We start from the raw sequence: 10,863 nt of genomic DNA, 5'->3' as shown, positions 1-10,863 counted from the left end.
CGGATGTTAAGAGCGGATTTCTTAATGGTCCTCTTAAGGAGTTTGTGTATGTCAAGCAACCTCCTGGTTTTGAAGACCCCGATCATCCCTCTCACGTTTATGAACTCCATAAGGCACTCTATGGACTCAAACAAGCACCTCGTGCTTGGTATGATCACCTTACGGCGTTCCTAAGCGAGAAGGGGTTCCAGATTGGGGTAATAGATTCCACTCTCTTTACGAAGAGGGTAAAAGGAGAGTTGTTTGTCTGCCAAATATATGTTGATGATATTATCTTTGGGTCAACTAACCATGCTATTAACATTGAGGTTGAGAATCTTATGACTAAGGAATTTGCGATGAGCATGATGGGAGAGTTGAAGTTATTTCTCGGTTTTCAAGTGAAGCAATTGAGAGGCAGAACCTTCATCAATCAATCTCGTTATGTCCAAGACATGCTCAAGAGATTAAAAATGCAAGATGTCAAGCCAACGAAGACACCCATGGCCACAAATGGTCAACTTCATCTTGATCCAAATGGTAAAGAAGTGGATCAAAAGGTATATCGCTCTATGATCGGTTCCTTGCTTTACCTTTGTGCATCTAGGCCAGATATTATGTTGAGTGTGTGTATGTGTGCAAGATTTCAATCCGCACCTAAGGAGAGCCACTATTCGGCAGTGAAAAGGATCCTTCGATATTTGGTTCATACCCCAAACTTGGGCCTTTGGTATCCCAAGGGATCATCATTTGATTTAATGGGTTACTCGGATTCGGATTAGGCCGGAGACAAGGTTGATCGCAAGTCCACATCCAGTTCATGTCAATTCCTAGGGAGATCGTTGGTAAGTTGGTCTTCAAAGAAGCAAAATTGTATATCTCTCTCCACAGCCGAAGCCGAGTATATTGCTGTTGGAAGTTGTTGTGCCCAATTATTATGGATGAGGCAAACTTTGATGGATTATGGTGTCAAATGTGACAAAGTGCCTATTTGGTGTGACAATGAAAGTGCCATCAAGATCGCCGACAATCCGGTTCAACATAGCAACACCAAGAATATTGAGATTCATCATCATTTCATTAGAGATCATGTGGCCTAAGGAAACATTGAGTTACTCCATGTCAACACCGAGAATCAACTAGGAGACATCTTCACCAAGCCCCTTGACGAAGCAAGATTGCACGAGTTAAGGCATGAGCTAAATATCCTGGATATTAGTAACTTCGGATGAAACTCTTGCTCACACACACATACTCATGTACTATCTTGCTTAGATGTAGGCACATGTCTAGGGGGAGCTAGCTCAACTCATGAGCTATCTTATCCTAGAAGTGCATAAAACAAACACAATCTTTCACATAAGCCACTTTAGGTGGTACTTGTGCTTCAAAGATGAGTATTGGTCTTGGGCCCAAGGTTCATATCTTCACGGTGCCATACCAAGTAAAGTCAAACATGGTGGCCTCGGCCACCGCCCTCGCTTGAGGGTTGTGTCCGTGTTTGTTTCGCTTGTGTGGTGTGCTGTTTCTTTTCTTTTTTTTGGTTGGTTCTCCTTGCTTCTCTTTTGATACAAGCGCTCCACATATACCCTTTCCATAGTGATAGGACTTTCCTCGCGTATTCAGAAATGTAGACTGAGTGCTTTGTGAAGTAGGGGTAAGAGTATTCACTCAGCACTGTATTTAAAAATCCACTCATGTCAAAGTTCCTGAATACCCCGTGCGCACAGGCATGTACCGTGCACATGGGGCCCCTGTGCCCACGGGCTCTGTACTGTGCGCACGGTACCCCCATGCGCACGGGGCTCTTTCCACCCATTCGCCCCCTCCACTCCTCAGGAAGCCTCCAGCGCCGCCGCCGTCGCCTCCACTCGCCGGAGCTCCTTCGGGCTTCGTCGGGGTTCCTCCCCCGTGGATGTGCATCCAGATGGGGTCCTCCAGTTGTTCTTGTCCCCTTGATCTATCTCCTTGAGTTCCTATCTATTGTTCTAGCTTTAGGGTTTCTTTGCTCCCTAGATTCGTTTGGCCTCAACTAGCTTGTAGATAAAAGTCTAGTGCTTAGATCCTTTGGTCCCTCTGCTACACCCACTCCCGAAGTTCATTCTGGTAGTGGTTGTCGCTGGGAAACCCCCGTGTCCATGGGGTGTTTGACCCCCGTGCGCACAGGGCCCCATGCCCATGGTCCTGTACCGTGCACACGGCCCCCCGTGCCCACGGGGTCTAAACCCCCATGCACACGGACTATCCAGGAACTTTTGCCTAGATTTTTGTCTATCTCCTTGCCATTCATCTTGCACTTGTGCTCATTTGTGTCTCGTGCTTTGTGTTGTTGGGTGTTTGTGTGTGTTTCAGACTCCGCTGACAAGAGGTCTGAGCTTCGTCGCAAGCGTGCAAAAGGAGGATCAAAGGACTTCACCATTGCTTGTCGTCAGCCGTCTGAAGGCATGGGTCAGGGGTCTGGGTCAGGTCAGGGCCGTGCTCGCCGTGCAGCCTCAAAGCGGCCCATTGTTGAGGCTTCCAATGATTCTAAGGAAGAATATGACTCACAAGATGATGAGATAGAAGAAGAAGATGATCGTGGTGAGGAAGATGAAGAAGAGGAAGAGGAGTCTTGTCCAGAGCAAGCTATTCCAGGCGGGTGTGACCTCTGGAATATGCCTCTTGTCAAGTGGACCAAGCCAGAGATCTGGGCTGAGAGACAGAGCCATCCGTATGTTAAGGCCACGAGTATGGGAGTGGATCCCCGTTTAAAGAATGGGTTTCAGCAAAGGATCTATCATGAGATTCTTATGACCAAGTCAAAAAAGTTTGCTCCTCACAAGCAAGTCAACACTGGGAGTTTGCGCGACAATGATTATCTGTATCCCGGTGTGTACTCCGCTCTTGGACGACTGGGTCTGATTCCATTTGTCACCTTCAACCACCCCTACAATGAAGATCTAGTGATGCAGTTCTTTGCCACTCTATACTTCTCCAATGATTCTGCTCGCACCCTCACACGGATGTTCGAAACGCATTAGTGCTCAGATCCTATGGCAAAGTTCTCCGAGATCATTCCCTACCCGTTCATGGATGAAGAGACTGTTTCTGATGAGTTTGGCATTGTTCGGGAAAGTGGGCAGCGCACTAAGGATGAGATTGCCTTTGCTTACAAAAAAGAGAAGTCGTTTGTCACTGGGTCAATCAAAGACCTCTTGCCCCTCTATGACACCATGCGCCATATCCTGCGGTATACCCTCACTCCAAAGGCCAGGGATTGCCATAACATTCCGAGCTCCATGCTTGATGTCTTTGTGTATCTTCATCAGAAGAAGAAAGTGGATGTTCTGGATTTCATGTACTACGATCTGCGTCAGTGTGTACAAGAGAACAAGTCTTTGATCTATGCTCCATTCATACAGGCCTTGATTGAGACCGTCTATCCAGCAAAGTACATTGCCAGCTTCAAGACTACTGTTCCCAAGCGCAACTCCAACTGGACCCCAGCTGCTCCTGCTCCCTATGTGCCCATCAAGAAGGGGCGCAACCCTAGGCCTAAAGATTGTGCTACTTACACTCCAGGCATGTCCTCTACTGCAAGGATCCCTCGTGGTAAGGCCAAGTCTGTTGGCTCTGAGGCCATATTTGCCAAGGGAGAGAAGAAGTCGTTGTTCAAGACCTTGAGCAACATGTTCAAGATGTGTCAGTCGATTCAGCATCGTCAGATCAAGGAAATCAACAAGGAGAAGCTTGTTTGGCGTGAGCAGAAGGCAGCAAGGGCTGCTGCTGGTGAGGAGGTCGGTCCATGTTCGGAGGACGTCGACAGTGAGGCCACTGCTTGGTCTTTCCCAATGGCCGGGTGGCGTTTTGATGATGATGATGATGCCTCGAGTGCTCCTCCTCTTGTCTAGTGGGTCTCGTGTCGCCATTTGTCTCCTTTTTGTTGTCTTGATGACAAAGGGGGAGAAGTGGTGTGTGTGTTTGTGTGTTTGTGGGTGTGTGGTGCGTTCGTGGGTGTGTTGAGATCTCAAGCCTCGTGTTTCTCGTTGTTGGTTGGTTTTAGTTGGCTTGAGATACTCCTATTTACCTTCCGTCTGTGTGGTTGTGTGTCTCTAGCTTTATTAGTGAACCTTGCCATTATCCTCTTATGCTTATTGGGTCTCACATTATTTGCTCACCACACTGTGTCATGAGATCTAGGCACCATTATAGGTTTATTTTGATGAATCTCATGACTTAACAATAATGATCTTGGTCGAACCTCCTATGGGTGTACTAGATGCATTCTGGTTTTCGGGCAAACATATAGGGGGAGCTATCATGATCATTATTTGTTCCATGGCTTTCTATCTGTTTATCCTCTTTGCCATGCTCTAACCACATTGTCATCAATGCACCAAAAAGGGGGAGATTGAAACTGCTAATGGCACTTATGCTATGTTTTGGTGTGATGACAATGTGGTTAGTTGAACTAATATCGGTTGCTAAAGTTTATCTCGGGTTATTGGTTCTAAGTGCCCGTGATGGAGATGTGCGACAAAGGCGTGGTCTTTCGACGCTTCGAAGGTTTAGTTTTGGTTTGCTTTGAGTCGTAGGAAAGACCGCACTATTAAGAGGGGTTTGTGTGGATAAATGTCGTGTGGGAATGCCTTTGCCGAGCCTTACTCTCTTACCCTTCCCACTCCGTCCACCTAAAAAGAACCTAGCGTGTGTGCTGTGGTACTCAGAAAGTTGCAACACAAAGTTACTGTGTACCCCGTGCGCACAGGGTCTTTTGACCCCGTGCGCACGGGGTACTGCGTAACTCTCTGGGTACCCCGTGCGCACGGGGTCCTATGTAAACTCTCTGAGTACCCCGTGCGCACGGGGTCTTTTGACCCCCGTACGCACGGGGTGGTGTGTTTGTCTCTGAGTACCCCATGCGCACGGGGCTGACTTAGCCCGTGCGCACGAGGTCCAATGGGCATAAATCCCAACCAGCCCATGAACACTATTTAAAGGCCCTTCTTCCACCTCCAACATCTAACCCTAATGTCTTGTTGAGCTCCACCATTGCTACACCCCATTTTTCTCAATACTCTCAATCCCTCCACCCAAACTTGTTGAAACTTTGGGGATTGGGAGAGCAAGACCCGATCTACAACTTGACCAAACTAAATCGCGTTCCTCGCAACATTTCTTCCCCATTGAATTGTTCCTCTTGGAGCTTGTGCTCCTAGGCGGTTAGAGGTTCCTTCGGATGCTTCCTTGCTTGTGGTGTGCTCCGGAGAAGTTTGTAAAGGTGTGGTGGTCGCCTTCAAGACCAACCTCGAGTGTTTCGAGGCTCATCCGTTGGGGGTGACTCGAAGGAGAATACGGTGAGCCTTTGGTGGCGTTCCACAAGATTTGGCTCCGGCACCGCTCCAAACGGAGATTAGCACTTCCCCAAGGAAGAGTGAACTTCGGGTTAAAATCCGTGTCCTCGTCTCACTTGTGGTTAATCCTTTCCCGCACCTTTCTTTGTTGTCGTATGCTTGTTGGCTTGCTAAGTAGTTTGTTGCCTAGCATATCTATCTTGGAGCTTGCTTGTCATATAGGTTGCATTCACCTAGTTGCATATCTAGTGAACTCTTTTATCCACTAAGCCTTAAAATCTACAAGAAAGATTAAAATTTGTAGTCTCCTATTCACCCCCCTCTAGTCGACCGTATCGATCCTTTCAAGCATGCACGAAGAGGGGTGCTGAGATGAGCATGCATGAAGAGGGAACAATATATTGAGATGAGAATGCAACCAAACACACCCACACGCTTTGTGCTACAGTGACAGATCTGCACCGTCTGATTTTGATCCAACGGTCATGTTGCACCGAGACATGGACATGCCCATGCAGAGGACGCCTAAACACCACCGAAGTCCCATTGCTTCTCGAGGCGCACGACGTTGGTGATGCAGGGTGCAACCGCCCGCAAAGCCCGCTCCCGGTCGACGGGAGCCAGCTCGTCAAAGACGGCATCCAATGGTACGAATGGATTCCGATGACGGAGACCTGAGAGGATTCTCCCGGCAACGGCGATGGCAGCCCACAACTCCTCCTTGTCCAGCTCCGCCCCCACCATCGCGCGGAGACGACTCAGATCCTCGGAGATATAGGTGAAGAAGGAGACCAGGTCAGGAAGCCGCAACTCATTGAAGTCGACGGGGTGATTGAATGGGTTTAGCCCGGTGACCGGCATGGTCGCGCTGGCACGACGGTTGGCATCGTGCAGCCGGAACACGTGCGTGGCAACATGGTCCACCAAGTGGCTGAGGCGATCCTATACCTCGTCACGATTGGCCCGCTCGTGCTCCAGCCGGCTCGCCTGACGGCCTATCATCTCTCCCGCTTTCTACAACAACGCAACAGACGCCTCAAGCATCTTTGTGGTGGACGCCAGCCGCTTTTTAAACTCTGTGAACTCCCGCACATAAAGGACGAGCATGGCCCTGAGCTCCGCATACTTGGCCTTGACCATGGCCCTCAGCATGGCCCTAACTCCTCCTTGAGCTCATGGAGTTCCACATCCTTGGCCCCGAGCTCCGTATCCTTGGCCCGGAGCTCCTGTGTCAGGCGCCTCACCTCAGAATTCATGATCTGCTGCGCCGCCATGGCACTAGGTAGAAGCAATGGGGAGAGGAAGCGAAGGGGGCGAAACGGATGAAAGTAAATGCAATTTACTGGAAGGTGGAGGGAGCCAGTCGAGTAGCGGGGTGAATCTTTTGGTTTTCACCATGGGAAAACACCAGTCGATGAATTTTCACATCAGGGAGCAGTGAGTTTAAGGAGGAGTCATCGTGATTAATTGTTGCCGCGCCTACTCCCGTCAATCAAAAAATAAAAATCCTGCCGCGCCTGCTCCCATCAATCAAAAAATTAAAAATCCTGCCAGGCCTATCGCACCCAAAGACCTGAGTAACACCGCAGTAGATTTAAATTTACCTACCAGCAAGGAGATAAAAAAAGTGGTGAAACAACAAACATGGCAGCGGCCAAGCTAATCGGTCGCACTAGCCCAACTAGCTAGCCACCGTGCTTCACTAATGTACTCAGCGGGAAAGGTTGTCTTTCATGATTTGACGACTCATTTACTTGCTTCGGCGCTTCGACTGAGCAGGACCTAGAAAACGCACGGTAGGGCATCCCACGTCTTGGCAAGGAAGAATATATGCGTGCACCACCCGGGAGGACCCTGAAACCGCACGGTAGGGTGTGCCATATCTCGGCACAGGGGAAAAATGTGCGTGTAAAAATATACTGTATCAGACATAGTTCCTATGGTTTGACCTTGGGACCCAGCCAGTCGGTCGAAAACACCCCACTAGCCACACAGCTTCATCATGCTAACGTGGCGCGAAGGATAGGTGTGGTTAGCTCTGTCTCGAACAGCCACAACATCTCTTGTTCTAGGCGATTCTTCTATTTTCCAAGCTTTTTTTAGTTATAATAACACCACGACAAGCTAGAGCAGCTCTTCGTGTGGGCTTGTTCGTCTAAAGGTTAGACGATGGAGGGGAGAGAGAGACCGCAGACCTAGGACCCACCAGTAAGTGAGTCAATGGTCATGCATGTGTTGACGATTCACTCCCTCTACTCTACTCAACATAATTCTACTCTACTCTTATAAAAAACAGATAGGACATTAGGAAGGAAACTATGGCAATTTTGCAAAAAGGTACCCACACCCCTCTCCACATTTGCAAATAAGGCCTTCCCTCACTCATCCTTTTCTCTCACAAGATATACTACTCATACAAATGCATCTTGATGTTACGCGCAACCCACGGGAATCTTGCTAGTACTGTATAAAATCAAGTTATGGGACAAAGCCAACAACCGTTGTTGTTTCAGACTATCGACTTACGCTTTCTAGTCCATGTTGCTAGTTCCAATCAGTCTTTCAGATTTGTTAGTTTTAGGTCCAAATATGATCAATGACAAGTGGGACCCCCCTGTGTTCGTCTGATATTTCAGTCTAGGATGTTTTTTTGAAAAAATACTTTGCATGGTGAGACAAGTAACGGCATGAGTTACACGTATTTTGGAAATTTAGGAAAAAAAATGACAGCGGCATAGAATACCCCATCCACCCCGCAGCTTAGATGCTATGGTGATACGAGTTTTTACGTCATTGGGACTGAGAACCAATGGCTTGGGAGTAGTCTTTGTAATTACGTGCAATTTCCAAACTCTCCAAGGGTTTTTTGCAAATAAAACATTCAGGCCTCGTGTGTGGCACTGCATCTTGGATCCAACGGCTCCCCACTACTCATATTAGATGCTCCCCGTAGCTTAATTAGCAGCGACGGCGATATGAGCATCTAGGTTGTATGATCTGTGATCAGATGCCACATGCGTAGTACTTGTACTTTCTACGCAATTGCCAAACTCTCTCAGTCGTATATTGCTAAAACATTCAAACCTCCTACTGTGAGCCATTAGATCTCTGGGAACTCGTATCACCATAGAATCTATGGTGCGGGAGCACCTCATATTCTCCCATGCGAGAAAACATCAGGTGCTCTCACAGCTTGGATGCTACGGTGATACGAGCTTCGAGGTCGTTCGATCTGAGATCCAATGGCATCTGAGCAGTTTTTGTACTTGTAAGTACTGGCCGGACTCCTTGGGCGATTTCCTGCAAAAAAAACATTTGAACCACCGAGGAGTAGCTGGATCACAAATCCAACGACTCCGAAGAGCACGTATCACCAAAGAATCTAAGGTGTGGTAGCACATGATATTCTTACATATTGGAGAATATGAGGTCCTCCTTCATCTTAGATGCTATGATGATACGAGCTTCGAGGTCATTGGATATGGGATCCAAGGGCATCTGGGTAGTTTTTGTACAAATTGTTTGCAATTCTCAAACTCATTAAGGTTTCCTGTAAAAATATTAAGGCATCCTGTGAGCTGCTATATCTCAGATCTACAAGCTCCAAGCAACTCATATCAGCATATAACATCTAAGGTGTGGGGGCACATGATATTCTCCCGGGGAGGGGGGGTGCACAACCAATCGGTGTTTGGGAAGGTGGGAAAAAATATTATGTTCAAGTTATACAATCTAAACAATCCTAAACAGAGCTTCACAATTTTATCTAAGTTGAGGGGTTAACACCCGACAATCTACATAGCTCTACCTAAACACAACATTTGCATGTATGTAGTACTAGACTTAATATTCATGTTTCAGTTTCTTGTTCATTTTAAATATTGAATTGAGGACCATGCATGTCTTACATTTTACTCCCTTTGTTCCTAAATATTATTGTTTTTAGAGATTTCAAATGGATTGCCACATACAGATGTATATAGACATATTTTAGAGTGTAGATTCATTCATTTTGCTCCGTATGTAGTCACTTGTTGAAATCTATAAAATACAAATATTTAGGAACATAAGGAGTATTTTTGAATTCGTGTCATACATGCATGGTTTGGAAAAATAGATGCACAATACTTACTGGATTGTTGTTGCATTCGTGTGTGTGTGTGGTCATATGCTTGATAACAAAGTTTTCTCACCACCATACTGTTCATCTTTTAAATTTGAATTTGCAATGAAAAACTTACTAGGGATACCACGAAATGTGAAATCCACGTGGAGATCATTACCATGTTGAGATTACTATTTGCAAGGAAAATACGAGCATTGTAATACAGATAGATTCATTCGGCAATTTGAAAGATTCCTTTCATATTCTCGAATGGTAGGACCCAACGGTGTACCAGCCAGACTCTGGCTCATGTTGATCCTAAAAACAAAAATGCGCTCGTGTACTTTTGGTGGCGTGTGTGGTATGCACGTCAGCCAACCCCAACTAGTTGAGCCTCCACATTTCGAGTCGAAATATCTGGCATCCAGAATTCCAACCCAAGGAAATTCACCTCATGTCCCTGGTCCATAATGACTATCGATGAACAATGGAGGGATGCTTTACTAACTATACAACGTTACCTACTGTGCCGAGGACGGTTCAATTCCCTCGTTCGCCGCTACCCAAGGTCACCCGTCAACTCCATTGCCTAGTACTAATGGGAAAATTTTGTTTTTGCCACTCTATATTTTGCCAATTTTCCTTATGCCACTCTAGATTTTGACATTTCACTTTTGTCAGTCTTGTTTTTGACAATTATCACAATTGCCATTCTGCGGAAAAAGCAAAATGATTTCATTTCATTTTTGCCAATCTTAGCTTTTGACAATTATCACAATTACCACTCTGAAAATTTTGCTTTTGCCACGGGAATGGAAATTGTGATAATTGTCAAAAACTAAGAGTGGCAAAAGTGAAATGTCAAAATCTAGAGTGGCATAAGGAAATTTGGCAAAATCTAGAGTGGCAAAAACAAAATTTCCCCAGTACTAATAGGAGTACTACACTAGGATGAGCACAGAATTGAAGCCCGTTTGTTCGGGACTACTACTTGAGTTAATATATCAGGCAATGCACTTGTATAGAGGGATTATCCTTTTACTCTGCATATATAACTTGTGCGAAGTCTAATTAAGCAAAATGTTTAACCAAATCCTTTGTTATGAAATACAATAGGAAAGATGTATCGCTCGAAAATTTATTGCATGATGCAGGTTATGATATTGTTTCGAATCCTGGATTTTAAAGTGCAGAAAATCCAAAAGTGACTAGAAATTCATGAAACTAAGCCTGGTCTCGTGATATGGCAGAAATATTCCTATGTAATTTTTTTCTTCAATTTGAGACAAGCTACTTATGAGAAGTTGCACAAATGAAGAGCCAACACATTTTGGAACAAAGACCTGTCACATTAAGGCAAATGATTTCACTATTGAAACCGTGGGCGTTTACGTGCCGCCAGGATTCCCTCTTCTCACCGGCACGTGCCGTCCGAGCAAGCGTGTG

Source organism: Triticum aestivum, chromosome 2A (assembly GCF_018294505.1).
Source record: "Triticum aestivum cultivar Chinese Spring chromosome 2A, IWGSC CS RefSeq v2.1, whole genome shotgun sequence".
Lineage (NCBI taxonomy): Eukaryota > Viridiplantae > Streptophyta > Magnoliopsida > Poales > Poaceae > Triticum > Triticum aestivum.
The sequence above is the reverse complement of the archived record's forward strand: the minus strand, read 5'-3'. Positions refer to the sequence as shown.